We start from the raw sequence: 10,747 nt of genomic DNA, 5'->3' as shown, positions 1-10,747 counted from the left end.
ACCAATCCACCAATGAGATTGCTCTCTTCTTTTCTCTCTCATCCACTCAGAAACGTTTTCAGTATTTTTTCTACAATGGACCATACATCAAACCAGACTTGTGTGCCTCTGGTTGGATTTAAATAGCCTTACATGCTTCAGTCTCTTGGATACAGTCAACTCCATTGGTGGAGAGTGCAAGCTGGGCATGGCCAATGGTGGGGCATCACTACAGGGCTTAGTATCCAATGGGAGGATAGAGAGGCAAGAGTGCTGGTGCCTTTGTCAGTAGGGGAGGGAGGAAACATGCTGCCAGGACAGTTGGCACAAACCCAGACTAAAGTAGGTATTCTTCAAGTTCATTTGATAGGGCTGTCTTGACTTATAGTTTTGGTTGAAAATAATTGCTATATTGTGGTGATCTAACTTAGGCTCCCACCACAGTGACCTTAAGAAATCTCACAGTTGACGCTGTAGCACATTGCAGGTTGTAAACACATATTTTTATTTTCACTTCTTATCCTACTATTTTTTTATTTTTTTTTTTGCTTTGTTTTGTTTTGTATTTGTTAGTCAGTAGAATTTAATAGGATTCTGGTAAATATACTTCAAAATGTTAATAATATTTTAAAACAACGATTGTGCAAATTTTTTGTTCCTCATAAAACTGCATCAGCAAAACATGTTGGCCTATTATTATTTTCACAGTTTACAATTATTTACAATTTCTCATTACTGCATTCAATGTTGACTGTCTTCCATGCTCACCATTACTCTCCCATTTTGTGTTTCAGTTGCTGGACAGAGCATGAATACATTTGGTCTTCAGAGCTATCTGTTGAGCCACCCACGTCACTCCCATCACGGCCGCTCACGTCACACTTTAATTTGTGCGAAGCCTCATACTGCTCGGAGGTGGTGTGTCTCCTTGACGACAGGATCCATCTCAGGACTGAGAGCACTTAACCTGGAGGAGAGGGGCTTCTACAGTAGTCTCTGGAAAGGTCTGACCCCATCAACACAGCTATCTTCGTCTCCTCCACCACTTTTATATTTTCATATATTTCCTTGATGTATTTATGACGTGTTGCACCATCTTCTGCCAGTTTGGTCTCACTGAATCCATTTTTCTCCATCTAAGGATGCAATAAATTTGTGCAATCCATGTGTGGGTTTTGTCATATTAGTTCCTCAAAAGAAAGTTTATTTTTTGTAAGTTTGGGATGATATACAGTGTATAAACATGCACAATAGAAAGACTTATTCCAGTTAGTCCTGACCAAACCTGCAGAAGAAAAATGTCAAATGTAGACTATGAAGAAAAATATTGACATCTTAGTCTCATACTTAGGCTTATCATTCATTCTTAGATTATTGCACATCACTGACAATTGAGTGTTGCTCTAAAAATACCACAAACCTCTCTATGGCATCATTATGCTGTATCATATTGTATTTTTATTGTGACAGTCTTCATTAGTCAGTGACGTTGTTATGGAGATCACCAAGGCGACCAGCTCATCTCAAGAAGACTGCAAAAAACAGATTACAAATTCGGACATCCCCCCCTGAGTACTCTTGTGATGAGATTGACGACTAGGGAACTTGGGATTCTTTTGAAATGATTACCCCACTTGTGTGCACAAAGTTACCTTGCTTCCCCTGCAATAAGTAGGCCTAGATCTTCCCAACACTGACCCTGGAAAACCTAGATTGTACAAGCTGGCACACCCACAGTCATTAGTGAGTAGGTCAAATGCGCTTCTTACATTTTGTTCTAACTCAGCATCTCCTCCCGTCAAAAACTGCAAGCCTAAACACTAGCTCGTAGCATTTGTACTTGTTAGTCTAAAAAAGAATTAGGATTTTGCAAATAAGTACTTTTAAAGGCAACTTGACAGAAAATAACTGGAAGATGGCACTTTATACAGAAATTGCTACTTTTGGAAATCTGCCACATTTATCAGTTGAAGCAGAAGTGATTATCTCAGCTTTTTTTTATTTAAGTTTTTACATAATGTCGTCTAGCTTTATGTACACAAAAAGAACCATCTTTCCACAACATTCACTCACGCAACTGTCTGTATAGAGGCATTCAAACAAAGTAGACGTGTCAGACAGGGCAATGTCATCTTATCACTCCACTGGCTTTGTGTACATGGAAAATACAGACATATCTAACAGCCCAGTCTCATATTATCCCTGCACAAGCGCTTTTGGGCCCCTACACTGAGCAGACACACGCTAAAACAAGTCCTCAACATAGGGGCATGCAGGTGCACAAATGAAGTGAGAATGGATTTATATAATATTATATAAATGTACATTGGCATTGATTGTGTTGCACTAAAATTAATTACTTGAGTAGATTAAAAAAAAAACTTCACAGAACTGTTTGAACCAACAAATTGCTGAATTACATACCATAAGAGTGGCTGTCCAGTTAATCAGTGAGTAGTCTTTTCACTTACCAAAGTATTGCAACTGAAAATACAATGAATTACTCATGTTCAGTTTATTATCATTCTGCCCTTCAAAACCTGAAGCAAAGTTGTTGTTTTTTTATCTACATAGGCTTATAAAGGAGAGGAGAGTTATGTGACAGTGAGGGACAGGACACTGGACAAACTGCTCTCCATCATGGACACTCCTACTCACCCACTGCACCAGACTATAGAGGGACAGAGGAGCTCATTCTCCAACAGGCTCCTACAGGTCCGCTCAAACAATGAGAGATACATACAGGACTACATTCATACCATACTCCATACAACTGAACAACAACTCAGCCTTATGTAATAGATAACCTTCAGTCATGTCAATCACGATTCCATCTTTGCTCTGTTTCTGCTTATGACCTCTTGTATACTTGTACATATGGAGTACATTTATGTAATTATGTCTTATTTGACACCAGTCTCTTGTTATTTTTGCTACTTATTTTGAATTTATTATTACCATTTATATTTTTACTCTTTGTTTTATAATATATTGTGATATGTGAGCTACTGTGTTCAAATAATTTCATTTCTGGTTCCAATGTTGTCTAAGTGTAAGCCCTGTAGATGAAAGTCTAAGAGGAGAGAGAGTGCATTTATTTGAACGCTTGAGAGGTAGCAGGAAGTGTCAAACTTTACCATACAACTAAGTTAAGTCCTCAACATACAAGACTGTGTTTTCATAAACTCATCAAAATGGAAGTGAATCAGCCTTGCATTTTCTCTGTACTAGTATGTGTATCTGAATGCATTTGCTGACCTGCGCATGCTAATCTTTACAGCTGTACAGACCAAGGCCATATCTGACCACCGTCCCAGTAAACACACCATCAAATCCACTTATTCCCAGTTTAATAAATGTGTAGCCAGCAAGGTCTTCTCCCTCCACAAAAGCCTTTTCTGTGTGTGCAGCAGTAGGGAGCTGGTGAAGGCCACTGCTGCCCACTTGCTCACTATTGAATCGGACCCAGTATTTTCATGGCTTTAGTGTTTATCATGGCCACGTTCTTCAAGAGGCTGTGTGCCTTTTTGCATGCATTCACAATAACCAACCTCCTCCATTTAATTTATGTTTATGCTCTTTTCAGGGGTTAATTGAATCGAGTTTCAAGCTGTTTTTTTTTTCATGACCCAGTGAATAGTGTCATTGAACGGACTTACTTTATATTGATACATAGACTATATGCTGCGTGACCACATGTCCCTCTTTTGATTGTCCTTCACAGTCATATAGACCCCAACTTATATAGAAAATGTTAAAACTTTTTCACTGATGTCACATGAATTATACAATTTACATAGCAAACATTATTATTATTTGTTTATTTTTCAAAGAAATCCAAATCCATTTTATTTATGTGGCACATTTTAGAAACAAAACAGTTCAAACAACAAAAGGTACACAACAGAGGGTATGAACACTCAATTTAACCTTGCCAATCCTAAAACACTAAAATCAGTAAAGTCAAATAAAAGCAAACACATAAAATAGCAATAAATAAATAAAATAATCAATACAATTATATAAAATGTAAATAAAAATAAACTAAAGACTCTGAGGACTTCACAGCTCAGACAGTGTTAAAAGCCAGAGAATAAAAGTGGGTCTTTTACTCTGCCAATCCGTCTGTGTGATACAATTGATAAACACACACCACAGTGTAGAAGTAGTTTTTTTCCACAAGTTGGATGGTCACACTAACTATATATGTGCTGTCCTTGTAATGTGTTTGTCATTCACCCTTTGTAGTCTGTGTAATTTGTTTATTTGAAAGAATGCTAACCTCTTCCTCGTGTCCATGCAAATTGTGTCCTTTGTAGATCCAAGGCCAGGCACGTATAGCTACATCATATGTAAAGCAATGGTTTTGTGGCCAACAGTGGTATCTGGCAGAAAGATCATCTTCTTGAAAAAAGTCTTTGTCCCTCATCCTGCTTCATCTCTCTTCAGTATGAGATCCACCTGTGAAATCTCATAGCCACTACTGGCTTCCACCTCCACAGAACAAAAAATCACACTTTAGGAGCTGGATGGAGTGGATGTTTTGTTTTCTTTCCTCTCCGGGCAGCTTTAACATAGATCTCATGACTCTATTGCCTAAACTGATATTGATTATACTGTGTCCTTTGGTGTAAGAGTGATGAAAAAAGAGCATAGTTACCGTAACAATTAACAAATTCTTTTGTTCATTTAAATGGTGAAAAGCCCTAAGAATTGTGTCTATAAACAGGAAGTTGAAACCAATCAATATGTATGGACAAAATTATTGCTAAGTCCTGAATTGTATAAAATGAACAAGCTATAAATAGAAATATAATGTAAACATCTGATAAGTGCCTCATAGTGCAGGCAAAGACTGGCAGTTCTTTTTGTACTTCGCACAATCTCGAAATCCAGCAATGATGGTTATATTCCTTGTACCACAAATTTCTCTCACTAACCTTGCATACCCAATGTGAAACACAATTCAGACATTTGCACATAAACACGATAATATGTTTTGACTGATGGAGTGTGCTGTCCGTTGCACTTTTTCTTCTCATGCTAAGGGCCCTACAGTGTTCCCAAACAAAGTTACAAGACCCAGGCCACAAGTGTGTGTCTACAGACAAACACTCAAGAGTAGTTCCCGTCAAACAGACTCATAAACACATATGTAACACAGAGGAGCCTGGCCTGTATAATGAGTCACACATGTAAACACAAATACAGAGACACGCGTGTTTGTATGAAGAAAAAGAGGCGGATGTGGACCAGACATGAAGAGACATGATGTGCTACTTACTACTTTCAATACTTCAAGTTTAAGAGGTATTTTTCATATATGGTTTGACATATGATCTGTGAGCATGGTAAAGTGGTTCTCACATGCAACTTTGTACTGACCAAATGTGAGAAACCGCATTTCAGATGCACTAGATTTGAAGTTTGGTAAAAGGTCAGTGTCTATGCTTCTACTATTTAAAATATTGACTTTCATTTGAGACTAAATATATAAGCAAACAACCCATAAATATTTAAGTATTACTGCTGTCTCTTTTTTAAAAGTGCACTGTGTAACTTTTCTGGTGGAGGGTATATTCTTGTCACCATGGTGATGTTATTGCTTTGTTTGGGATGTTCCACAGTATTGCATTAAAGAGACATATTGTGTATTTATTCCATTTACAGGGGCTTTTATTTTTCAAAACTACTGCAAAACATGTATTATTTCTTTGAGCGAGTCCACTTTTCCACAGATCTGACCCATAACTTGGCATGGAGATGTGGCCTGCTTGTCTGGAGAATTAAATTAAATGCCATATTGCTGAACATTTCTGCATAAAACATAGAGTTATGCAGGTGGTGGACCCCCTACCAGAAAAGAAACACGTGGCAACTTTAAAATTCGTTTTCAAGTTTGGTGCAAAAAGTGTAGGTTGCAACATATTGATTTTACTTCTAGATATGTCAACAATTATGTATCTCAGTTTTACAAGAGGTTCTTTGGATAGACTTTGCAATGCAGATGAAATTGTTGAAATCTTGTTGGCATCTCTCTATAGCTAACCATTACCAAAAAATATACTGGTATATTGTCGCTTTTGAATGTGAGTTGGGCTTTCCATAGCCACACAAAACCCATGCTAATACTTTCTTATTGCATTGTTCCTCTTTATGTCCTATATGCTTCACTGTATCGACCCCTAAGGCCCAATATTAATGACAGCAGCTCTACCATATTGAATTAAGTCCCAATTGAGGGCTGAATCACCTGCTTAAGCCCTCATGCTTTCTGCTACATTAACTCTTCTTTGTCTGTCCAGCTCCTGCACCATTACTTAAGACAGCGACCCCAGCCTGTGTGAACTGAAAGGGGGAGGGGCCAGTGACAGGAGAGAAGCAATGAACCTACGGATGCCAGTTCCCTGGTGGTTTCAATGGTGAGTGTGGGCTATAACTCATTCCACACATACACAAAATGTATGCGTGCACACTACGTTAGGGGTACTGCAATACTTTTCACTGTCTTTGTGTTCTACATGTCTCACACCCCCCATTTAGATAGAGGAGAGCAGTGGAGTGAAGAATTATGGATCTAAGAAATGTGGTGACCTTGACATTGGGGGATATGGGATGACGCAGACACTGACAGAGTCCCTGTGTGGCAGTAAAACACCACTATAGTGCACAGCTATAACTCCAGATCGATGGATAAATCAACATAAACAACAAATAATTCAGCAAAATGTTCACTAGAGTAATCTGAAATGGCAATTTGTGTGGGTTTAGTTTCAGTTATAGAGGGATAATGCAGAAGAATGACCGTAATAACTGTTGTGTATGGTTTGTGGTAAAGACACAATGCAATTAATACTATACTGTATTTAAATAATAACAAATAATAACAATTTTCTAAATAGGTTATAGTTGCTGATTTATTCAATACACCTTTTCTACTGTAAACTTAGACTTAGACAAACTTATTGATCCACAAGGAAAATTATTTGGACACATCACACATCATAATAAATATAATAACAAAGATCAAAAATATAAATGGTAATAATAACTTCTGAATAAGGATATGTATAATCCCTTAGTTGTCCAGGTAGAATCCATGGCAAACACACCTACTGTACTTGTTTACAGTTTTTGTTTGTTTACTAGGTCTGTTGAACTGCACTAAGTAAGGAGTCATATTAGCATAATCATTCAGCGCCATAATGAGTGTTTTTACACCTCTGGGCCTGACCTGGCTATCCCCATTGTTTTCTTTATTTTGATTTAGGTCTGAGGATGGAGTTATAAATGGGAGACAGATGACGTTTGAGGCTTCTATTTCTGTTCAAGGATGGATTGTCTTTCCTAACAAAAATAGCCTCTTTAACTCCCCTCTCAAACCAATTATTTTCTCTGGCTAAGATTTGTACCTCACTGTCCTCAAAGGAGTGGCCTGTGACTTTTAGGTGGAGGTGCACAGAAGACTGAGGTCCACTGTTGCTCTCTCATCTGTGTTGGTACATTCTCTTATGAAGTGGCTGTTTTCTTTCTCCAATGTAATGCTCACTGCAGTCTTCACTACATTGAATGGAGTAGACCACACTGCTTTGTTTGTGGCTCAGTGTTTTGTCCTTTGGGTGGACCAGTTTCTGGCTTACAATGTTAGTTGGTTTGAAATAGACTGGGATTTCATGTTGTCTGAAAACCCTCCATAGTTTTTCAGAAACACCAGACATGTAAAGAATAGTTACCTTTTCTTCTGGGTTCTGATTCTTTGTTGTCCTGTTTTTTATCTCTCTTTGTTCTATTGAAAGCCCATTTTGGATATCCACAAACAGAGAGGGCTTTCTGCACATGTTGTTCTTCTTTCTCTTTTCCTTCTGTTCTTGTAGGCACCACTTGAGCTCTGTGTTGTAATGTATGAATAACTCCAAGTTTGTGCTGTGGTGGATGGCCTGATTTAAAAAGCAGGTATTGGTCAGTGTGTGTGGGCTTCCTGAAGACCTCCACCTGCAATCGCCGATCTTCTCCTAACGTTACTGCATAATCTAAGAAAGCCAATGTGGTCTCATTGGCATCTTCATGAGTGAATTTGATGTTCGGATCTACAGCATTAATATGTGCAGTAAAAGGTTCCAAATCTTGAATTATGATTTTAGAAAAGTTATCATCCACATAACAAAACCAATGTCTGGGTGGAGTGCCTGGATACGAGGCCAATGCGCTGTTCAAATTGTTCAATATAGAAGTTAATGATAGGAGAGACCGGTGAGCTAGCACTGTAGAAGTTTCCTCTGAACTGGAAATAGGTCCTATTTAAACAAATTTCCAGCAGTTGGTAGATTTAGTCAGGTGACAGTTTAGTTCTCTCTTCTAGCTTCGTATCCTACAGTAATCTCCTCCTTGCTGCCTCCACCACTACTGATGTTTACTCTGTTCACAAATTCTTCTGCGTTCTCAATATGGTGCTCCGTGTTACCCACCAAAGGGGCCAAACGGGTCTTCAGGTGTTTAACCACATTGTACGTGATGGAATCTGTGCAACATACAGTGGATCTGAGTGGTACTCTCTGTTTGTGAATCTTTGGGAGGCCATAGATGCAAGGAATGGAGTCACCAGAATACAGTCTGTAATACAGTTGTCGATCAATGACTTCTTCCTTCTCCAACTTCTGCCAGCAGTCAATGATCTTCTTTTTGTATCCATTGGTAGGGTCTTGTTTTAGTAAGTCGTAGGTCGTGGTGTCACTGAGCAGGCTGTTCACTTTAGCTTCATAATCAGCTGAGTTCAGAATCACTGTGCATCTTCCTTTGTCAGCTGGCAGGATGTTGATACTGTGGTCCTTCTCTAGAGCAACAATGGCCTTCCTTTCCTCTGGTGTTACATTGGAGGGTGGAGGTTTGGCATTGCTTAGTGCAGCTGTTACTTTCAGTCTAAGGTCTCCAGCTTCTATCTCTGTTAGCTTGTTATTCCTAATGGCTGTTTCTGCTGCTGTGATGTAGTCCACTGTGGGGATGCGGTTATATGTTACAGAAAAATTCTGTCCTTTTGGTAAGTACTTCTTTCTCTGTCTGGGTGAGTCCCCGGTTGGAAAAAAATTTCACCCAGCGTTCCTTGTGCACAGATTGGCTAGGTTTATCCCCCTTCCCTTTGTCCCTCCAATACCTGGGGTTTGTTTGACTTTGGAGTTTTGGTGTTTTGGAGTGTCGTCTTAACTGACTTGTGGCTATGAAGTTGTTGATCCTTTGAAATATTTCTTTTGGGACTAAAACTGGCATCCTGTTTTGTAAGCTTTCTATTTCAAATGTTAAGTTCTCAATGTCATAATTGAGACTGCTAATTCTAAGGCTTAACATCCCCCTCAGGCAACGCTGAGTTAACCTAGCTGATCTATGCCCTGGTTCTGGTGGTTTCTTCTGCAAAGCCTTAGGTATTAGCTGCTTCTGTCAACATCTAAGGTGAAAGCGTAAATGATTCCTCTTCTCTTCTAATTTCTTACCATCCTTTTCCAGCTTTCTTACCAGTTCAAAGGTGGTTAGCTCGAAGTTGTTCTGAAGGTGTATGTAAAATACCTCAGTTGTCCAGGTAGAATCTATGGCAAAGGAGAAATTCAATTTGTCACTGGATAAAAGTTTTTTGGTCGAACACGTTTCGCAGGTCATCCAAGCTGCTTCTTTATTTCTGGGACCAACCACCCTTGAACTGGTGAGAAAGCTGGAAAACGATGGTAAGAGGTTGTCCACTTGACAAATTGCCTTCTGAATAAGTAGCAAAAATAGACTGGTGTCATACAAATGTATATATACAAATACAACATAAATATAGAAATATAGTAATACAAATATGTAAGACAACATATTATATCATATTAGTTGCTGAAGTAGTTTGCTTTTTAATAAGTTTTTTTTGTTCCATTTTACATAGCATAGTACTACTGCTACTACTGTAGTGTAACCACTTCTTGGTATCTCTTCATATACAGTGAATGCCTATTTCTATTGGCCTCTTGTCTGCCTGTTCTTCTTTGATATCGTACGTGATATGTTCTTAGATGTACTTCCTACATCTGTCATATACATTGACAATATACCAAATATAGCAGTCACCAGAAGGCACACTGTATATGTAGGTTTGATATTAATACAATGCAAACAGAACGAGCATGAACGTATAGCCCACACAGCCAGCTCTTCTCTCCATCTCCAGACACATTAGATACATTTGAAGTGCCATTCACCACCACAAAAAGGCAAAATGATGCAGACATTGTGGAGTATTGCGCCCTCTGACCCACTGTGAAGATGATATAATGTAGTCACATGCACACATGCTACAGTGGGAAGTATAATGCTCAAAGCCACAGGGTGATGGGGGATGGGCACGCAACTGGGGTTTGCGAGCCCATATAGGAGGTGCCTATAGATGCAGATATGACAAAGAGAGTAAGGGGAACGTACATTTATTGAGCTACAGAGTAGGTTAGCAAGTCAGCTTTTGGTTTGGAACACGTACTTGCAAGACAGAGAAGGTGCCAAACAGTAAATATGATTTGACAAAGTGATATCTGCTGTTATGTGCTAAAACGATATTAAGAGAATGAGAAATAGGGGCAATGCTGTTGTCCTTAGATAGCCTACAGAAAACACTTTATTGTCTGAGAGAGAGTTTTTGGAATAAATAATTAATGGTGTGGTAGATATATTTTTTAAAGAATTCATTTGTTTCCATTGTAAGATATGTCTGATGGACAAACTCCAGCCACATCTGGTCAACCTAGGAAACGTC

At 38.7% G+C, this 10,747-nt stretch overlaps 1 pseudogene; it reads right to left on the bottom strand.

Annotated features, from left to right (window-relative positions):
* Window positions 1-7,250: 7,250 nt before the first annotated feature.
* Window positions 7,251-9,240, bottom strand: LOC110156150 (uncharacterized; annotated as a pseudogene).
* Between the last annotated feature and the right edge of the window lie 1,507 nt (window positions 9,241-10,747).

This window comes from Boleophthalmus pectinirostris, unplaced genomic scaffold, assembly GCF_026225935.1.
Source record: "Boleophthalmus pectinirostris isolate CB_2022bp ecotype Guang Dong unplaced genomic scaffold, ASM2622593v1 HiC_scaffold_13, whole genome shotgun sequence".
In the NCBI taxonomy this organism is placed as follows: domain Eukaryota; kingdom Metazoa; phylum Chordata; class Actinopteri; order Gobiiformes; family Gobiidae; genus Boleophthalmus; species Boleophthalmus pectinirostris.
Note: the sequence above shows the minus strand (reverse complement) of the source record. Positions and strands in the feature narration are given on the sequence as shown.